Source organism: Saimiri boliviensis, chromosome 1 (genome assembly GCF_048565385.1).
Source record: "Saimiri boliviensis isolate mSaiBol1 chromosome 1, mSaiBol1.pri, whole genome shotgun sequence".
Lineage (NCBI taxonomy): Eukaryota > Metazoa > Chordata > Mammalia > Primates > Cebidae > Saimiri > Saimiri boliviensis.
This window is the reverse complement of record NC_133449.1, coordinates 62,045,076-62,067,285: the sequence shown is the minus strand read 5'-3', so window position 1 is coordinate 62,067,285 and position 22,210 is coordinate 62,045,076. Positions and strand designations below refer to the sequence as shown.

General features: G+C 34.4%; 1 long non-coding RNA gene across 1 annotated transcript in view; it reads left to right on the top strand.

Annotated features, from left to right (window-relative positions):
* LOC141584291 (uncharacterized) overlaps positions 1–22,210 on the top strand; it is a 405,949-nt gene that overhangs the window by 258,908 nt on the left and 124,831 nt on the right. Inside the window, exon 4 of the long non-coding RNA XR_012517253.1 lies at positions 15,978–16,042. This is a non-coding gene — a long non-coding RNA (uncharacterized LOC141584291). The remainder of the gene's footprint in view (positions 1–15,977; positions 16,043–22,210) is intronic.

Genomic DNA, 22,210 nt, shown 5'->3' with positions numbered 1-22,210 from the left:
TCCTTCTCTAAAATATGTGGCACTTTTCATTATGCAACTGCTACACTCAGCATCTTGGGGGCATTTTTCATAAATATTTAATGCTGCATTTTAAAATTTATATTTTGGGTGATTGTTCTGTTCTCATTTGAAAGAAGATTTTAATTGTGGCATAATGGCTGGTCCTGTCACCATCAATATCCATGGGTCAATAGTGTTTTAACAGATAGCAATGTTACGTCTCTGTTAAGTCACAGCTGTGGTTAGGAAGAACATGGATGCCTGCATAAGCTCTTTCATGAAAGCTGATGTCAGCATGTCATTGCCAACCACAGAGGAATTATACGCATCATTTGTCTTGCTAAAGTAACAGGAAATTTTTTTAAAGGTCCATACATTTAGATTGCAAGCATATAATTAATGTAACATGCAATTAATGCAAGAATTTGTTAGCTTGTTTAAGCCTACATGCAGAATCGTGCAAGCTTATATCTAATAGGTAGGAAGAAAATGTGATACAAAACTCAGTGGTTTTTAATATATTGCATTTAGATATAAACTCTTTCATATATTCTGAGACTCCTTAAAAATATATATATCTAATGAATTTTACTAATATCATCCAGAGTAATTGACCCCTAGAGATGAGCAGAGGCCATGTGTTGTGTTGATACTGTTTTTTAACGTAACAAGTAAATTGTTCCCATTGTCTACAATATTTGTCAGCTGATTTGTAAATAGTTCTAATTTGGGAATAAGAAACAACAAAACCCAGACTATTAGAAATAATTAAAAATATAAAAACCAAGACAGGATACCGTGATTTTATGGGGCTTGGCAAACATTCTCTGGTACATGGCCAGATAGTAAATATTTTTGCCACAAAGGCAAAAATAGTGAGGTACTCACTCACTATTTATGATAGTGAGTTCTTGTGAGATCTGGTCATTTGAAAGTATGTGACACTTCCCCACTCCTTTCACACACTCCTGCATTTGCTTAGTGATGTGAAAGCTCCTGCATCACCTTCCTCTGTGAGTAAAAGCTCTCTGAGGCCTCCCCAGAAGTTGAATGATGTTGGCACTGTCCTTCCTGTATAGCCTGCAGAACTGTGAGCCAGTTAAGGGATTCGCTTTTAATTATAGGTTAACCAGTCTTAGGTATTTCTTTATAGCAATAAAAAAAAAAAACAGCCTAACGTATAGCTATATTCCAAGAATAATTTTTTTTAAAAAACATGTAGTGAAATACATCAATTTAAGTACAGAGATGATCAGAACCCATCTATATGTTGTCTATGAGAAAAATAAACAATACACAAATAGATTAAAAATGAAAGGGATGGTGAGATACTATGATAACGCTAATAAAAAAAAAAGTGAGAGTAGCCTATGAATTCCAGGCAAACAGACTTCAGAACAAAGAAAATTATCAGGGATAAAGAAAGTCATTACATAATTAAAAAAGAGGTCACTTCTGCAAGGATACATAACCATCATTAATGCTTATGTGCCACACAACAGAGCATCAAAATATGTGAAGCAAAGCTTCCAGAACAACAAGGAGAAATAGACAAATCCACAATTTTGTTGGAGACTTCTGTTGCCCTTCTATTAGTAATTAATGGATTCAGCAGGCAGAAAAATTCGTAAGGGCATAGTTGAATTGGTCGGTATCATCAGTCAACTCGATCTAATTGACATTTATAGATTATTTTATCTAGATTATTTTACAGCAGAATCGACATTTTTCTCAAGTTCACATGGAACATTTAACAAGATAAATCAATTCTGGATTGTAAAACACAACACATTTACAAGAATAGAAATTTTACAAAGTACACTGAGAACACATGAAATTAAACTAGAAATCAAAAACAGCTGAAAATGCTAATATATTTGGACATTAAACCATACACTTCTAAATAACACACAGGTCAAGGAAGAGGTCTCAATCTCCATTATTTTAAACATATTTTGAACTAAATGAAAATACAATTTTTCAAAATTTGTGAGATGTAGCAAAAGCATTGAATGCATATATTAGAAGAAATTTCATAAAAATAAAGGCAGTGGATGAATTTAGGTCATATGCTTAGATTGCTGACACCTGATAAAAGGTGGTGAATTTAATTCTAAAGTAAACCAAATTATTTCTCTCCCTTTTTTCTGCCAAGCCACAGAAAGCCATTCTCAACACACGGGCATCTTTTAAAAAGGTAATAGCAAGATAAATGAAGCAAAATAAATACAGGCTCTTGGCATTACTCAGATAAAGCCCCTCAGTATGTATCTCATGGATGGTTGGCATTAGCACTGTCCTTACGTACCACTCCCAAGCAGCCCAGTTCTTACTACTTTATGTAGCCTTCCGCTAAACCTGTTTCTAAGTGACAGGTCCTCTTCCCCAGTTGCCTCAAACTGAACTTTCCTTTGCCTCCATTACAATCTAGTTTACATGTAAGAACCAGAGTAACCTTCAAAAAAATTATTCACCTCTTTAAAATTATTTGTTTCTTCTACTAACTTTATAACAAAAAAACTCTTAACATGACCTGCAAGGCCTGTCATGATCTAGGGCTGTCTTTTCCTCCCTGTTTCACCTCATGATTTTTCCCCTATATTTATTATTTCCCCAAATATCAGTCATTCCAGAGGTATGACAAATATCAGTATTAGGAAATCCAATTATACTCCACATACTACATCTAGTTTGGATAGATACACTTATTTTAGGTAACATATTAAGTGACACTAATTGCACAGTAACTGTAAAGTAACATGAAACTGCAAAACTGTAGCTTTGCCATACGTGCATGAACTTGGACCTTTTTGGCTGAGCACATTTCTAAAACTGGATGCAGTTTCTAGAGCCATACCAATGAAATCTGCTAAGGAGCAAAGCTCTGAGGTGGTAACTTGCCAGAGTGCCTTGCAGCTGACGGATGATAGGTAGAACATGTTAGTTATAAAGTAGTTACAGCTTAATTCATTTTCCTCTGAAGAGCTGGGCATGTACAGTTACCTAGAAGGTATTTCACCAATCTATTCTAGATAATTCTTCCTTGAATTAGTTTCCTAAAGCCACTGTAACAAATTACCACAACCTTAATGGCTTAAAACAACCAAAATTTATTCTCTTATAGTCAGAGTCTGTTTTTTGTTGCTATAACAAACTACTTCAAACTAATTCATAAATAAAGAATTTTATTTAGCTGATGGCTGTAGAGACTGGGAAGTCCAATAGCATGGCAAAAGTCATCAGATGGTGAGACCATGTCAGATAGAAAATGGCAGCCAAACTTGCTTTTATGACAAACCCAGTCTGAAGGTAACAAACAGGTTTCCATTATAAAGGCATTATTCCATTCAGCAGGTTTCTGCCTGGGCCTCCAGGCTGTCTGCAGTATCCTTTACAGTCTAGCAGAAGGAAGCCATTCCTCCACAGCTCTTCTATTCTGTGCACTAGCAGAATTAGCACCATTTGATGTGGTAGGGTTTATGGCGTCTGCCTTCCAGAGTGGGGAATCCAGCTATATCTGGGCCTTCTTAAGCTGCACCTAAGACTTCTTGAGCCATGAATGGGGTAGTTAAGGTGTGCTTCACTGGAGTGTATAGAGAAGTTACTCTGGGTACCATGCCTAAGGAAGGTGTCCTGGGCTTGCCCCCAAAACCATTCTGCCTCCCTACAGTTTTGGGCCTGTGATGAGAGGGGCAGCTTCAAAGATCTCTGAAATACATTTGCGGTCTTTCTCCCATTGTCTTGATGAATAGAACCTGACTTTCTTCTATATATATTAATCACTTTAACAAATGGTCACTTGGCTAAATTTTGTCTCCTGAACATGTTTTTTCATTCTTTCCATGGCCTGGCTGTGAATTTTCCAAATTTTTCTTTTTACTTTTCTACTTCTTAAAAAATTATCAATTCCATCTTTAAGTCATTTCTTTGCTTTTGCATCTCACTGTGTGTGGTTAAAAGTAACCACCTAGCAGGCTGAATGCCTTGTCTCTTAGATATTTCTTCCACCAAACATTTTAGTTCATTACTCTTAAGAAATAAACTCTTAATGGCATTTCACAAAGCCCCCAGGCATGGCCAAAATTCAGCTGTCTTTGTACTTTATAGCAAGGATAATTTTTACTCTAGTGCCCAAAATTTTGTTCCTAATCTGTTTGAGATCTCATCGGAATGGTCTTTACTTTCTATATTTCTACCAAGATTCTGGTCATAACCACTTTAGGAATCTCCAAGAAAATTAAGACTTTCCCTATGGCTTTTGTCTTTTACTGAACACTCATCAAGAGTCACCCTAATTCTTCATTTACAACAATTCTGGCTTTTACTAACCTTCTTCAAATTCTTATAGCCTCTCCCCATTACCCAGTTTCAAAGCCACTCCCACATTTTCAGGTATTTGTTATAACAACAGCCTGACTTTTTTATACCAATTTTCTGTCTTAGTTAATTTTCTTTTGCAATAAAGAAAAGAAGTTTATTTGGCCCACAGTTCTGGAGGCTGGGAAGTCCAAGGGTATGGTGCTGGCACCTACTGAGGGAATGGCAGAAAGCATCACATGGAGAGAACACATGAGACAGAAAATGGCAGCTGAACCTGTTTTTATAACAATCCCAATCTCATGATAACTAACTCACTTCCACATAAAAGCATTAATCCATTCGGGAAGAACCCTTGTAACCTATCAATTAAATCTTGACATAAGTTTTAGGGGCGACCAAACATTCACACCATAGCACTTATAGGTCCAGAGACAAGAACTCCAAAATCAACTTTACTAGACTAAAGTCACTTTGGCAGGATTGGTTTTCTATCAAGGTTCTGAGAGAAGGTTCTGTTTCCTTGACTTTTTTAGCTTTTGTAGACCACTTGTATTCTTTGGCATGTGAATCCTTCTTCTGTTTTTAATGTACATCACTCTAATCTCTGCTTCCGTCATCACATGATCTCCTCTCCTGACTCCTCCCCTGTCCTTTTTATAAGAAGCCTTGTAATTACCTGTAGGGCTTACCTGGATAATCCAGAATGATCTTCCCATCCTCGTTTTAAAGTCTTAAAAGTCTCTATGTCATATAAGGTAACATTCCCAGGTTTAGAATTAGAACATGGTTACATTTGGTGGTCATTATTTAGCTTACTGTACTGCTGAAAGTCTCTATGCTATATAAGGTAATGTTCCCAGGTTTAGAATTAGAACATGGTTACATTTGGGGGTCATTATTCAGCTTACTGTACTACTCATCCGCCAGGTCTTCGTTTTGGTGTTTCTCCCTCAGAGAAAACAGCTTGGCCCTCCAATCTACATGTGTTCCTTCAGGCTGTCTCTTTTATCAAACTCTCTCTTCTCATTTTTACCTCAGTTACTTCCCAGTTTAACACCTGCCTTTCCCGCAAGACTTTAAACTCAAAGAGGTCAAAGAGCATGTCTGTTTTATTTATTATTATTGAATAAATAAACTGGTGATATAGGGATACATTTTTATATTTACCACAAAAGAGCACAGCTTGGTTTCCTTAAGCGAGTAAAGTTTATTACAATGATACATTTGAAGTAACTTTTTGTTTTAAGCTTGTGTGCTCCCATGTGCTTTCTTTTAGAATAGGTTGAGGGGAAGTAGAATCTGTTTTTAGGCAATTTTCCTTTTGGTAAGGGGAAAAAATTAAAGCTGTATTTGGCATATGTTACTTATAAAGTGCTTTTACATTTAGTGCACGTGTCCTGTTTTCAAAGCAATGGAAACCACGATATCTGTAGAAGAACAATACTTACCAATTATGTATTTTTACATTGCATTTTTATTGAAATATATTTTATATACAGTATATATTAGTATTAAGTGTTCAACATTCTACTATGGTTTAAATATTTGTCCCCTCTATAACTCATATTAAAACTTAATCTCCAATATGGCAATACTGAGGTATTAAATCATTAAGATGTGATTTGTGATTGGATCATGAAAGCCCTGCCCTTGTGAATAGATTAACCAATAATTCATGAATTAATGGATTGATGGTTAATGGATTAGTGGGTTATCATGGAAAGAGAACTGGTAACTTTATAAGACAAGCAAGAGAGACCCAAGCTAGCACATTTGCATGTGTAGCCTCCTTGCCATGTGATACCCTGTACTACTTCAGGACTCTGTAGTCGCCATTAGCAAGAAGGTTCTCACCAAATGCAGTGCCTCAACATTGGACTTCCTGGCTTTCATAACTGTAAGAAATAAGTTTCTTTTCTTTATAAGTTACCAGTTTCAGGAATTTTGTTATAAGCAACCAAAAGCAGACTAAGACAACTAAAGTATTTGAAAGCTAGGTAAATGACCCTCAATTTTTAATTACTTTTTAATGGCTTTAAGCATAATACCTGTTTATAGTTTTTTAAAAAAGTGGGACACAAAGAAGCCAAACAAGAAAAAAAGTAGGGAAGGATTCTGCTACCAAGCAGTCTTAATCCTGAGTATCCAGACATCAGTGCTTGTCCCTCATATGGTAACTCTCTCAATTGTTTTAGGTGAGCTCATCCAGTCCCAGCCATGAACACTGATTCTACATATGCAATTCCCAAATCTATTGTTTTATTCCTTACCTCTCCTTGAATTCCAGACCACTTAGTATCTCCTACTTGAATGTCCAGTGGATATCTCAAACATAACATCACCAAAATAGAATCTTTAATTTTTGCTCCTTTGCAAACATTCTGCTCTTTAGTGAATATATCACCACACATTTACTGACTCAATCCAAGAATCTAGAATTTGTCTTTGAAAAATGAGGATAACAAAAAATGAAAAGTCATTTAAATCAGTGAAGAACTCTTATGAAACCAATTACAACTTAAAATCTAGGAAAACAACCAAATACTATATATGCAAGTCAGTATCTGGAAGAATATTTTTGTAGTGATGATGATATATCAAGTAGTCAAATATTGGGAGAAAAGTATAGGTTTACTGTATCTCTCTCTCTGTCTCTTTGTCTTTCCTTCCATTTTTCCTTTTTCTATTTTTTCTTTCCTTTCTTCCATCTTTTTCTCTCCCACTTTCTGTGAAATTTAAACTCTTCAAAACTGTGACTCTGATTAATATCATCAGTTATTACTTAGTACAGGGGACTTTATTGAGTAGGGCTTTTACATCATACTTCATAGGGACAGATCAGCCTAGATCCATGGGATTTGGTTCAAATGTTTCTGATCTGTTAGTTGTAGCTGGGTAGGGTTGGATCCATGGGTATGTGACCCAAGCAGTCATAAATGGCTCAGAGCTTAGAAGGGTCCCACACTTGGGTTAATGCTCTGAATTTTCTGTCTGAAAATTTTTCATAATATTTGAGGAAACTTTGTTCAATTTTTATTTTGCATAGAGTGCCACAAATTATGTAGAAAGTCATACCTTACTGAGATTAGTGAACAGAATTGTGTCCAAGGATCCTTTCGGAGAGAAGTTGTGATATGCAGAGGTCCTCAGGCTTCCCAGAAAAGGGTAGGGTAACTTGAAGGTATCTGGCTTGAATTCTCAGAACACAAGTGCAAAAGTAGAAACAATAAATCAAAACTTATTTTATTTGTTCATAAAACTTAGGGTCTCTCTCTTAGTAAAAGAATGAAAATCTCAGTGGCCTATATGTCCTTTTTATAGTTATTCTACAATGTTTTTTAAGTGTAAAATTTAACAATCTTTCTAAAAAATATTCAAATGGTATAAATGAACAATTAACATAAAGAAAATACAAAAAAAGTACACACATGAAAACATGTTTGTCCTAGTTAGCCATCTACAGAAGTCTAAATTTATTTTTAAAATAGATTTATTTTGTCTTTCTTCAGTAATGTGGTAGTTTATTTTATACAAACCATCTTTTATGTCTTAGTACATTAAATTATTTCAGCACAACACTTTTAAAACATTTATTTATTGATGAATACAAATTGTATATATTTATTGTGCACAATGTATTTTGTAATATGTATATGTTGTAAAATAGCTAAATCTCACAGAGCTTATGAAACAATAACACAAAGGGAAAAAAATGCAAGATATTCCCACAACAACTAACACAATTAATAAAACAGTGTCTCACATCTGAATACAACTGTTGAATGTAAATGGCCTAAATGCTCCACTTAAAAGATACAGAATGGCAGAATGAAAAAAATGCATCAACCCAGTATCTGCTGTCTTCAAGAGACTCACCTAACTCATAAAGACTCAGGTAAACTTAAGGTAAAGAGATGAAAAAAAAATTCCATTCAAATGGAAACCAAGAGGAAGCAAAAGTAGTTATTATATCAGACAAAAGAGACTTTAAAGCAACAACGGTTAAAATCGATAAAGAGAGACATTAGATAATGATAAAAGGGTAAGTCCAACAGGAAAATATCATAGTAATAAATATATATGGACCTAATACAGGATCTCCCAAATTTATAAAACAATTACCACTTGACCTAAGAAATGAGATAGATGGAAAAACAATAATAGTGGGGGACTTCAATACTTCACTGATAGCACTAGACAGGTAATTAAGACAGAAAGTCAACAGGAAAACAATGGACTTAAACTATACCCTAGAACATATGGACTTAATAGATATTTACAGAACATTCTACCCAACAACTGCAGAATATATATTCTTTCATCAGCACATGGAATATTCTCTGAGATAGACCATATAATAGGCCAGAACACAAGTCTCAACAAATTTAAGAAAATCAGTCTTATGTCAAGTACCTTCTCAGACCACAGCAGAATAAAACTGGAAATTAACTCCAACAGGAAACCTCAAAATTATAAAAATATATAGAAATTAAATAATCTACTCCTGAATGATCTTTGGGTCAACAATGAAATCAAGATGGAAATTAAACATTCTTTGAATTGAATGATAATAGTGACATAACTTATTAAAGCCTCTGGAATACAGACAAAGCAGTGCTAACAGAAAAGTTTACAGCAATAAATGCCTACATCAAAAACTCTGAAAGAGAACAAATAGACAATCTAATCTCACACTTGAAGAAACTAGAGAAACAACAACAAAGCAAACCTAAACTTAGCAGAAGGAAAGAAATAACTAAGATCAAAGCAGAACTAAATGAAATTCAAACAAACAAATAAACAAAAAACAAATGAAACAAAAAGCTGATTCTTTGGAAAGATAAACAAAATTGATAGACCACTGGTGAGATTAACCAGGAAAAGAGAGAAGATCCAAATAAGCTCAATTAGAAATGAAATGGGAAATATTACAACTGATACCATAGAAATACAAATAGTCTTTCAAGGATACTATGAACATCTTTATGTGCACAAACTAGAAAATAGAGAGGAGATGGATATATTTCTTGAAATACGTAACCCTTATAGATTAAATCAGGAAGAAACAGAGGCTCTAGATTGACCAAAAACAAGCAGCAAGATTGAAACAGTAATTTAAAAATTGACAACAGCAAAAATTCCAGGACCGGATGGCTTCACAGCTGAATTCTATCAGGTATTCGAAGAATTGGTACCAATCTTACTGAAACTATTCCAATTTCTGCTTTCTGCGCATGGCTAGCCAATTTTCCCAACACCATTTATTAAACAGGGAATCCTTTCCCCATTGCTTGTTTTTGTCAGGTTTGTCAAATATCGGATGGTTGCAGACATGTTATGTTGCCTCCGAGGCTTCTGTTCTGTTCCATTGGTCTATATTTGTGTTTTGATACCAGTACCATGCTGTTTTGATTAATGTAGACTTGTAGTATAGTTTGAAGTCTGGTAGTGTGATGCCTCCTGCTTTGTTCTTTTTGCTTAGAACCGACTTGGCTATGCAGGCTCTCTTTTGGTTCCATATAAAGTTTAAGGTGTTTTTTTCCAGTTCTGTGAAGAAGGCATTGATAGCTTGATGGAGATAGCATTGAATCTGTAAATTACTTTGGGTAGTATGGCCATTTTCACGATATTGATTCTTCCTAACCATGAACATGGAATGTTTCTCCATCTGTTTGTGTCCTCTTATTTCGTTGAGCAGTGGCTTGTAGTTCTCCTTGAAGAGGTCCTTTATGTTCCTTGTTAGTTGTATTCTTAGGTATTTTATTCTCTTTGTAGCAATTGTGAATGGCAGTTCGTTCTTGATTTGGCTCTCTTTAAGTCTGTTATTGGTGTATAGGAATGCTTGTGATTTTTGCATACCATATATTCTTTAGTCATTGATCCATTGAGGGACACTTAGGTTGATTCTATATCTGGGCTATTGTGAATAATGCTGCAATTGAACATAGGAATTCAGATATCTCTTCAACATGCTGATTTTATTACCTTTGGATATATACCCAGTAGTGAGATTCCTAAGTCATGGTAGTTCTATTTTTAAGTTTTTGAAAAACTAGAGAAGCCCAAATTTAAATGAGGTACTTATATTTACCTATAAAATTTGCAATTTTTAAAAGTAATAGCGTAATCATCAGCAGAGGAAAGAGGGCTCTCTTATCTGTTGGGGAGAGGATTAATTGGTGCAATCAATTTTGCAATACAATTTTTTTAAAACTATACCTATTCTAGCAACTCACCTCCTGGGTATTTGTCTTAAGAAAACAGTTAAGTTTATGTATGGAATAATTCCACTACAAAGCTTTTCTTTGAAGCATTGTTTATATTTATGAAAAACTGGTTCTACATATAAGAAAATAACATAATACATTATGTATATATATGTACACACACATAAGACACATGGTGTGTAAAAGAATATATATTAAAAATTTACAGTGCTGGGTGGAATTATGGAGGATTAAAAAATTTACATTTAAAAGTTAAATGAAAATATTATTTAAGTAATTGTAGAAGTTATTTCTAGAAAATGTAAGTGGCAAGAAGAGAATTCCAAGGACAATTGTATCAGAAAAGGAAGCAATTTCCTTCAAGATTCAGTTCCAAGTTTTCCCAAGTGGCTCATGACCAAGAATAAGCATGATCTGTCCCAGGACTCCTGCTCCTCAGGGCAAATGAAACAGCAAGACCTTCAGATTCCTGTATGTGTAGGAAAAAATCACAAATAGTGCCAAAGTCTTAGAAACACTTGTCACTAATAATTCAGTTATTTTACTTCTAGAGATTATTTTAAGCCAGTGACTTAAAAATTTGCAGAATGATTTACTTGCAGGAAAATATATCACTTAATGATTTATGGTGAAAACTGGGACATTTATTGAAAGAGTAATAAGAAATATTTGCTTAAGCAAATGTCTAGAAGGGCTTTTCTGATGTTATCTTTTAGAATTTTTATGGTTTCAGGTTTTAGATTTAAATCCTTGATCATCTCAAATTGATTTTTGTATAAGGTGAGAGATGAGGATCCAGTTTCATTCTTCTACATGTGGCTTACTGATTATCCCAGCACTCTTTGTTGAATAGGGTATTCTTTCTGAAATATAGGTTCTTGTTTGCTTTGTCAAAGATCAGTTGGCTCTAAATATTTGGCTTTATTTCTTGGTTCTCTAATTTGTTCCATTTGTCTATATGCCTGTTTTTATACCAATATCATGCTGTTTTGGTGACTATAGCATTACAGTATAGTTTGAAGTCAGGTAATGTGATGCCTTCAGATCTCTTCTTTTTGCTGAGTCTTGCTTTGGCTATGTGGGCTATCTCTTGGTTCCATACGAATTTTAGAATTGTCTTCTATGAAGAATGATGGTAGTATTTCAATGAGAATTGCATTGAATTTGTAGACTGCTTTTGGCAGTACAGTCATTTTTATTATGTTGATTCTACCCAACCATGAGCATGGGATGTGATTCCATTTGTTTGTGTCCTCTATGATTTCTTTCAGCAGTGTTTTGTAGTTTCCCTGCAGAGATCTTTCACCCTTTTTGTTAGGTATATCCCTAAGGTTTTTTTTTTTTTTTTTTTTTTTTTTTTTTTTTTTTTTTTTTTTTTTTTGCAGCTATCGTATAAGTGGTTGAGTTCTTGATTTGTTTCTCAGCTTGGTTGCTATTGGTGATATAGCAGCACTACTGGTTTGTGTACATTAATTTTGTATCCTAAAACTGCTGAATTAATTTATCAGTTCTAGGAACTTTTTGGATGAGTCTTTAAGGTCTTTGGGTATGTTATCATCACAAAAACAATGATAAATAGGTGGGACTTAATTAAACTAAAAAGTTTCTACATAGCAAAAGAAACAATCAGCATAATAAACAGACAACCCACAGAGTGGGAGGAAATCTTCCCAATCTATATATCTGACAGAGGACTAATATCCAGAATCTGCAAGGAACTCAAACAAATTGGCAAGAAAAAAAAATCCCTTTAAAAACTGGGCTAAAGACATGAATATGCAATTCTCAAAAGAAAATATACAAGTGGCTAAGAGACATGAAAAAATGTTGAACTTCACTAATGATCAGGGAAATGCAAATCAAAATGACAATGCAATACCACCTTACTCCTGCAAGAATGGCCACAATAAAATATAATAGATGCTGGTGGAGATGCAATGAAAATAAAACACTTTTACACTGCTGGTGAGAATGTCAAGTAGTGCAATCACTATGGAAAACAGCATGGAGATCCCTTAAGGAACTAAAAGTAGAACTACCATTTGATCCAGCAGTGCTACTACTGGGTATCCACCCAGAGGAAAAGAAGTTATCATATGAAAAAGATACTTGCACATGAATGTTTATAACAGCACACTTTTCAGTTGCAAAAACATGGAATCGGCTCAAATGCCCATCAATGAATGGGTAAAGAAAATATGGTATGTATAAACCATGGAATACTATTCAAGTATAAAAAGGAATGAAATAATGACATTCTCAGCAACTGGATGGAATTGGAGACCATTATTCTAAACAACTCAGGAATGGAAAACCAAACATCATATGGTCTCACTTACAGTACTAAGCTAAGCTATGAGGTTGCAAAGCCATAAGAATGATACAATGGACTTTGGGAAAAGGATGAGCAGCAGGTTAAACATAAAAGACTACAAATTGGGTACAGTGTATACTGCTTGGGTGATGGGTGAATCAAAATCTCACAAATCACCACTAAAGATCTTACTCATGTAACCAACACCACCTGCTCCACAAAAACTTATGTAAATAAAAAATATTAAAATAAAATAAAGTATAATAAGAGTGTATTGCTAAATAAATTATAGCACATTCAAACAATTATTTGAAATGCCGCATTCAAAGATTATATTTTCAAATATAGGGATGCTATTAACCGTTTTGGATTTGCTTTACAAAAATTTAAACTTGTTAAGGATATCTTACTAATTGCCTTTGGTAGGTAGAATAGTGATCCTGCAAAAATGTCCATATCCTAATCCATGGAACTTGTGAATATGTTACTTGATGTGGCAAGAGACTTTTGATATGATTCAGGTTAAAGACCTTGAGATGAGATAATGCTGGATTATCTGGGTGGGCCTAATATAATCAATCATGAGGGCCCTTAGCAATGAAGAAACTTTCCTACAGTGCTTAGAGTGAGATATTACTGGCTTTGAAGGTAGAGGAAGAGGCCAAAAGAAAAGCCAAAGAATATGAATGGCCTTTAACATCTTGATTAAAAACAAGGAGGTAGATTCTCTCTTAGAGCCTCCACAAGGGACTCCCAGCAACTTGATTTTGGCTTGTTTTGAATTTCTTACCTACAGAACTGTAAGATAAATTTGGGTTAAGTCACTATGTTTGGGTAATTTGCTGTAATAATAGAAAACTAATTCTGTTCTTCCTCATGAATGAGATAGGGAGATAGTGAAAGAAAGAGAGTACCCTGAGCCTGGAAAAATCATCCTAGAGTTTGAGAAGACATGGAGGCTATGAGAACAAAGAGGGTATAACTCTGAGAGAAGATGGTGAGATTATGAGGGGAAATGGCTGCACAGTAAGTCCAGATATATGGGGCCAGGAATGGGTCTGAAAAATGCCTTGAAAGCTGCAAAAGGCTTCAGGCTTGAAGGGACCATGCAGAGAAGACCAGGGAACGTCACAGGGTGATGCTAATTTCTTGTCCTTTACTTCTTTCCCCCAGCACCTTAATATTTTTAGAACATCTCAGAAACTTATCTAATCCTTAAAAATAAATGAAGAGAGGAGCTCTGAAATGACTGAGATGATTTTTTTTTTTTTTTTTTTTGGCCAAACTAATGAGATGAGAGTAAAATAAATTAAGGAAGTTATATTCTTGCGGATCTGAGTTTATAGCCTAATAAGGGAACATACAGAATTAGATCATCAGATGATACTCACATGAACTAGAGATCTATCCCTGTGTCAACCTTTGCTAATAGCCTCAAGTATATAGATATCAAGAATCAAAGAGAAGTCTAAGCCATCAACATAGTTTCTCAAGTCCTTTCCCACATCAAACACTCTTTTTGACTAGAATAATAGATGAGGTCTCAAGTAAAACCTTGTGGAGGTTTTACACAATAGGGACTGTTTAAATTATGAAACATTATAATTTTAAACCCCAGCTATTGTATAGCAAGTGTTACATTCTGTAGGGAGCCATGTGTCATTTACTTATAGTTAGCAAATTGGTTTATTTATTTATTGTAAATAATCTTTAGCTATGGATATCCTGCCAAGGGCATTCTGTAGGTTTCTTTTCTTTAGAAAATATTGGCAGTCTTATTACCCATAAGTTCAGTTGACATGGAAACTATGTAGGTTAGTATTTCCTTTTTCTTTGTCTTGGAGGTGCCCCTATAGTAAAGTCAGCGAATAGATCATTGGCTAGTGGCTTAAAGTCCTTTTTCTCACTTGATAATTGGTAATGACTCTGGTAACTATTATTACTGACATAGCCTGAAGAGGAAAAGGGTTTTAGAAGCTAGTAAAAGACAAGTTGGAAGATAAATGATAATGTAGAAGGTACTTTTAAGTATGGTCTTCAATTTTTAAGGCATCTTTAATTTCTATAAAGTTATGCTAAAGTTATATTATGTAAATATTATAACTTAAATATCTGTGACATTTAAAATCAGAAACAAATCTGAGATTATTCATATTGCAAAACTGATTTGTAGGCTTGAATATGGATTCTTTTATAGAATAGATTTCAAGTGTCAGATGGAGTAGAAACCTTGCTTGTGGTCTACTCTCCTTTCAGAGGTGTATGGGAGGGTGAAATAGAAAAATAACTAATCACAAATTCTTCTGTGTCCTAAGATATTACTGTGAAGGCTTACAGAGGGAAAATGATGGGACAGGAATGAATAGGGACAGTAAATACCTTGACATGGGCTTAGTCTTTTCTTTTTTTATTAGTAGACATGAACTCCTTTAGAGTGTAACTGATATCTCTTAAATGATTTTCTTGACTTCTAAAGAGACCACAGTAATAGATTATGCCCCGTACCTACACACATACACGTGTGCGTACACTGAATTCCTTCTTCTCTCTAGATTCTCTAGATTCTTGTAGAAGAAGGGTTTGGTTGGATCTTGTGCTAGAGATTCTCCCATGGTTCAGTGGGAGAGGACTAGAGCTCTAACAGGGTCCTAGATAGAGAAATTGTTAGATGCCATCATTTTAGGGCTCTGTCAATAGCATCAGTTGCTACTATGTGGCAGACATATCTCTGAACTCCATCTTCCATCTCTCTTGCTGCAGAGTATTACAGTAGTTTGTATCCAAATTCATAGAGCCTACAAATAACCTAAAAGTGATTTTCTGTTTTGGAATTATATATGCATATATATACACACACATGCATGTATGCATATATATACACACATGGACATACACACACATATATACATATACATATAAACCTATATACACACACAGTCACTATTCATTTGTATTTTCTATTCATTTGTATTCTCTATTGCTTAATTTTAAGAATTACAACACTGCTGTTATATATATTTTAAATGCAAACCTATAGTCAAGTCACTATTGATAAAAAAAGGTTTTGTAAGCAAGTCCAACATTAAGTTTCATTAAATTATTTATATGCATTTCAGGTTTTCAACCAGTAACTAAACTGCCTGTGAACTTCTGGAATATAGCCCATTTATAGCCTGGAAATGTAAGTAAGTCCCAATATAATTATAAGACCTACCTATTTGTGTCATTCCCTGAACTAATTTACAAGTTCATTCTTGTTGGCAGCCCACAACCTTTAATGACCTTGATGCCCCTGTTAGATTGGCCTATTTTGCCCCAGTAGGACATGACACCTTGAAACATTCAGCTTAGAATTAATAATCTACCATAGTAATTAGCAGCCCAGTAGAAATAAAAAGATCACAGCTAAAGGCATAGCTATTTATTTAAGAGCAAATTATTAAGTAAGTGTTCAAGATTGTTTTTGTGCTCTCAACCTCAGAGAGTGTCCTTGTAAATTGCAAGTTTGCTCTCTCCAACGTAAAAGACCTGACAGCAGCAATAAACATTCTTTTCAGAGAAAATATAGGCACTCAATTTAGATAGTTGGCTTCATCAAAAGTATTGTCCCAGATGTATGTGAATAAACCACACACACACACACACACACACACTCTCTCTCTCTCTCTCTCTCTGTCACACACACACACACACACACTCACACATAAACACATATACACAAAATGGAAACAGTGAGTGGTAGTGTTTTTCAATTGATCACAATTGTTTTACTAAGGATTCAGTAACATACAAATCTGCTCTAGGAAAATGCAAAATTTACAGAAAAATATTTTATAGATGAGTCTAGTCTTGATTTTTTGATTAACAGTCATATAGCTGTGAAAAATATGCTTAAGTAAAAATAAGTCTATCATTAGCATAAGTGATGGTCAAAGAATGATACTCCCTAGTAAAGAGACAAGCAGTCTGTAATGCCCTGTTTAACTGGAACCAGTATATATGAGATTGTTCTGCTCACAATGAATATAATTCTATGTGTGTTCTTTTAGGAAGGGAATGTACCCTGCAGTGTAAAACAGTACTGCTGAGCAGAAAATCATTAGATTAGATCAAATTTATTAAATAAATCTTTAGTTCATTTTCTCAATGTACTAGCATTTAAGAGAAGTCAGACATTTGGGAACTTGGCTAATCCAATTTTATCTGGTATTAACCCCAGGAATTATTTCTACTTCCTTCGAGGAGCCTGTCTGTTTCAGAAATATATCATGTTCCTTAGATTTCCTTTGTCTCATCTGCCTTGTAGTCCTGGCCACAGCTGCCAGACTCCGAGCCAGCTTGTGTGGTTCTACCCCTTTCAAGGTTGGAACAGCCAGACTTATGAACCCAAGTTTGAAAGTTTTCTTATTTCCAACTTTAACAATACAATAACAAGAGGAAAGGGGAGAAAAAGAAATGCTAAATCTAACAGTAATATTATATCTACTTTTAACCAAAAGAGAGCATCTCTCCAAGATTTAGCCTGTGTTCTCTACTATAGCATGGGATAAAACAATATTTTGTATTTTTCTAAATTATTTTCCTCAAAACCAGATTTCTTTTATCATTATTCTGATGTTTTAAGTAATACTACTCATTCTTTCTTCTTATTCTTTCTTTTAATTATTTTTTAAAGAAAAGATTCCCAGGGCTGATAGAATACTTGGTAATTGCTGTTTGTCAGAAATAACTTACTCTTCTAAGAGAGTGAATGGAGAAGCAAATAATTAAAAACACATAGAAAAATGAGTCTTTAAACCTTTTTTCTGAAAAGAATGTATCTCCCAACAGGACATTATTAACGCACACAATGATAGTCTTTTCTGATGTGATTGCACAAAATTATTTCTTTCTACTCTGTTCAAAACCCCCTATTGGCCAAAGAACTTCTTATATTTGAAAGAATAAGCTCTAGAGAAAGTACACTTGATAAAAGAAATTCTGTCTAACGGCTAAACCTGGGAATTAAGTTAGAATTTCCTGGTGTAAGTTGGTCATACAGAGATTTTGCATATCTCTTGCTCTTCTCAGTTTACTTATCACATCTCAAAAGTATTGCCAAACCATGAAATAGGATTACTGATCTTATTATTAGTAAATTCTTTTTAATACTCGGAGGGGTGTTTTTGCTTGGGGATGATAATGTGTCTTCACATTTGATAATATTTTGCAATTTGTTACCTATGCTGTTTCTTATACTGTTGCTATATTTATGTCAATATCTCTTAGCTTTTCAACATAAAAATTAAGTTACTTTTGGGAAGGTATAATATTTATTACATTACTCAATCATATTTACTTAAGGGAGGTAAAAAATACTGTAAACATTGAGTTATTTAATAAATACTTACTGAATTGGGCAGACCGATTAAGAATATGTTGTATCACTTGAAGAATCTGCCATTCTCCAAACTTCTGGATGTTGGAAAGTGAATCATCCTACCATTTTTTTTTCTTCACTAATTTACCACAATTTATTTTCATCTGTATCTTTTGTGTAAATTTCCTTAGTAGTCATGCAAAACTCCCTTGATTGAGATCTGGCACTTTTGGCAATCTGACATTAGGAAAATTTTTCATTTCCTTCAAATCAAATGAGATTAAAGAAGTTATTGGTGAAGCTGTTTCTCTAAAGCAAAGGTAACGCTGTGCCTCAAATGAACCTCATTTCTGCAGCAATTTACTTGAAGGGGGATATAATGTGGTATACTACTGGAAGGGACTTCATAACTTAATTTTAAATGGAAATGAAACAAGTAGAGGTAACACACACTTTCTTTGCTTCTCTGTTGATGTTTTAAGAACAGGGCTGAGTTAGTCACATCTTGTATTTGATAGTACACTATTAGAATTTGTCTTTTCAGTGTATCTTACTTCATTTATTCACACTCTTGTTCCTATATACAGGCACCTAGCCTAATGTGTTTGATGCATGTACTAGGATATATACACATTCCTGAGAAATATGTTGTATTAGTTAGCATGTATTTTATTTTCCCTAAGTAGTAGTATAATTTTTGTGCTAGTGCTATTTTTTTTTTTTTTTTACTATTTCCATCAACATTCTTTTTTTAAAATTTTAATTTATTTACTTTGAGACAGAGTCTGACTCTGTCACCAGGCTGGAGTGCAGTGATTTGATCTTGGCTCACTGCAGCCTCTGCCTCCTGGCTTCGAGTGATTCTTCTGCCTCAGCCTTCCAAGTAGCTGAAACCATAGGTGTGTACCACCATGCCCAGCTAATTTTTGTACTTTTAGTAGATATGGGGTTTCATTGTGTTGGCCCGGATGGTCTCAATCTTTTGACCTCATGATCTGCCTGCCTCAGCCTTCCAAAGTACAGGGATTACACATGTGAATCACCACACCGGACCAACATTCTGTTTTAAAGATCTATGTACCTTGCTGGATCATTACTTAGAAAACTACCGGCCAGGCGTGTGGCTCACGCCTGTAATCCCAGCACTTTGAGAGGCTGAGGCGGATGGATCACAAGGTCAGGAGTTTGAGACCAGCCTGTCCAAGATGTTGAAACCCCGTCTCTATTAAAAACAAAACAAAACAAAACAAAAAACTACTACTTAAGTACCACATAGTATTCTCTAGTATTCATCCATCACATTTTCCTTATCTTTTCCCTGAAAGATGGGTTTCTAGGCTGCTGTCAACTTCTTGTTACCAAAAGTAGCATGGTATAGCATTTTTTTTGGATGTCTATGACAATTTCTCAGGGCATATAGCCAGTAGAGGAATTGCTAGATCAGATCATGTAGGTATTCATACATTTACTAAGCATTGCTACATTATCCTGCAGAATGACTGTACAAATTACATTTCCAATGACTGTGTGAAAAGACTATAATTGTTCTGTATTTCTATAACATTTGGCATATTAGTTATTAATTTCTATGTAAAAACCCCAAAACTTTGTGATTTAAGGCAATATTTATTATTTCACAGTTTCTGTGGATCAGGGGTCTGAGTGTGGCTTAGGTCAAAGGTTACAGTGAAGCTGTGAGCAGGAGCTATAATCTCATCTGAATGCTTGATAAGGGGAGAATTCCCTTCCAAATTTACTTATGTGGTTGTTGGTAGGATTTAGTTCTTTATGTGCTGTTGGACTGAGGGTTTTAATTTCTTACTAGCTGTTGGCCAGAGGCTTCGCTTAGTTCCTTGCTACATGGGCCATTGTAGTATAGTAGTTCATAATATGGTGGTATCTATCAGCACAAGCAACTGTGAGAATGAAATGGAGAAAATGAGATAGGCTAAAAACTCCGTTTTCTTGTCAGTACAATGTAGGTAATACTAGAGTCTATCATGTGACATTTTTTTGAAAATTTAACAATGTGTATAACACATAGGGATTATTCAACCAATCTTTTCAAATATTGTATTAATTAAACTATGTCTTTTGAGGTTTATGTTGAGAGTGTGGTAGCAAAAATATGCTATCTTAGAGAGTATAGTGTGCAAAGATGGAAAGGAATGAAAATAAGACAATTGAAGAGACTATCTGACGGAATTCAGAAAGTCATGAAAGAATCTGAGCCTGACTAGAGTATGGGTAGAATAAAGGTTTTGCTGTAAGATTTGCATATTTTTGAATATATCATTTGGAGAATAAGAATGCTATCTGGACATGTATTATTTAATAAGGTGAAAATAGACTGTGACTTTCAGTTAAGAAAAGGGTAAATAGAAAGTATAAAATCAGCTGAATATACAGAAATTAAACAACTATAGAAATTATCTACTATTATGGGTAGAACAATGCTAACTCTTAGTTACTTGGGATTATCCTACTTATTCAAATATCCCTAATACTAGAAAAAATAGGTACGAGTGAGCAAATCAACTTTTGTGGTCTCCACAGTAAAGGATTCATGGAGGCTGCATTTCAGCATGGGGACATGATGAAATAACGTAACAGCAAAAATACTTCAGACCTGTGTTTTAGAAGCAGTTGGAACCTGGTGTTAGGAGTCCTGAGAAGGGATCTCTTCACATGTCCTAGGTTGACAGGGATCCCATCGGTCAAACCTTGTCAGTCCTCTGCCTTCAATGGTGGTGCAAACAAACTGGTATTTTACTGCCATGCATTATTCATCTCAACATAAAGGATAAACTCAGCTTCGTTAACTACTGCCTGAGGGTCCTCAGAGTCAGAGGGGAATATTTGGTTTTGGAATTGTGTTTTGTTATGGGAATGGAAAAAGCAGATGAGCCATAAGCACTTGCCACTATAATCTAGTTAGTAAAATATGTGTAATCAAAAGTTACTTCTTATGTATCAGAAAAAAAATCTAGAGACCAGAGAAGACACAATTAGTTTTTACTTTATTCTATGAAAGCTTTACTTAAATGAATTCTATTTCTGAACAAAGAATATTCAGTTGAGCAGCCTAGAAAGTAGATAAGGAAAACATATGAAAAATGCTGAACTATGTTAAAAATCCCAAATCATTGTGTTTTAAATTTCAGCCTTTGAAAGCAGTGAATTAAACAGGAAGATAGTTAACACATCCCAGAACTTATGAAATAAGTTTATATAGTGAAAACGACTGAGATTATCAGCAACCACCTCTATTTTGGTTCTTTTGGGCCGCTATAACAAAATGCCATAGAGTGGGTGGCTTATAAACAACAGAAATTTCATAGATAACTGTCTTTTCCTTGTAATATCACAAGGTGGAGGGGGCAAGGGATTTCTCTGGGGCCTCTTTTATAAAGGCACTAATCCCATTCATAAGAGTTCCACCTTCCTGACATAATCACTTCCTAGTACCCAATCACCTTCTAATACCATGCCCTCGGGGTTTAGGATTTCAACATATGAATTTTGGGGGGACAAAAATATTCAGACCACAGCAGCCTGTAAGCACATAGGTGGGGTAAAAAAAGAGAGAGAAAATAAAAAAGAGACATTAATTATTCTTTAACTGTAAAAATTTAACTCTCAATTAAAACTGTAGTATAAACCAACATTTACCAAAATGTTTAAAGTATTAGTTCACTAAAGTGTTAGTTTAACACAATGAATTTTTTGTTTAAAATGTTAGTTTCTTTGTTTATAAGTTAAATATGTTTGAATATATTATGTGTTGTTAAAGTTTATACATTTTATACATTAATGTATAATCATAATGTATAATAAAGTTATACATTATTATAAAAGTAATATATGCTCATTGAAAGAAACTTAGAAATTATAAATGAGCAATGGGAACAGAAGACATCATCCAAATATAACTGTTACTAATATTTTTACATATACTCTTAGCTTTTCCTCTATATTAATGTTTAACTT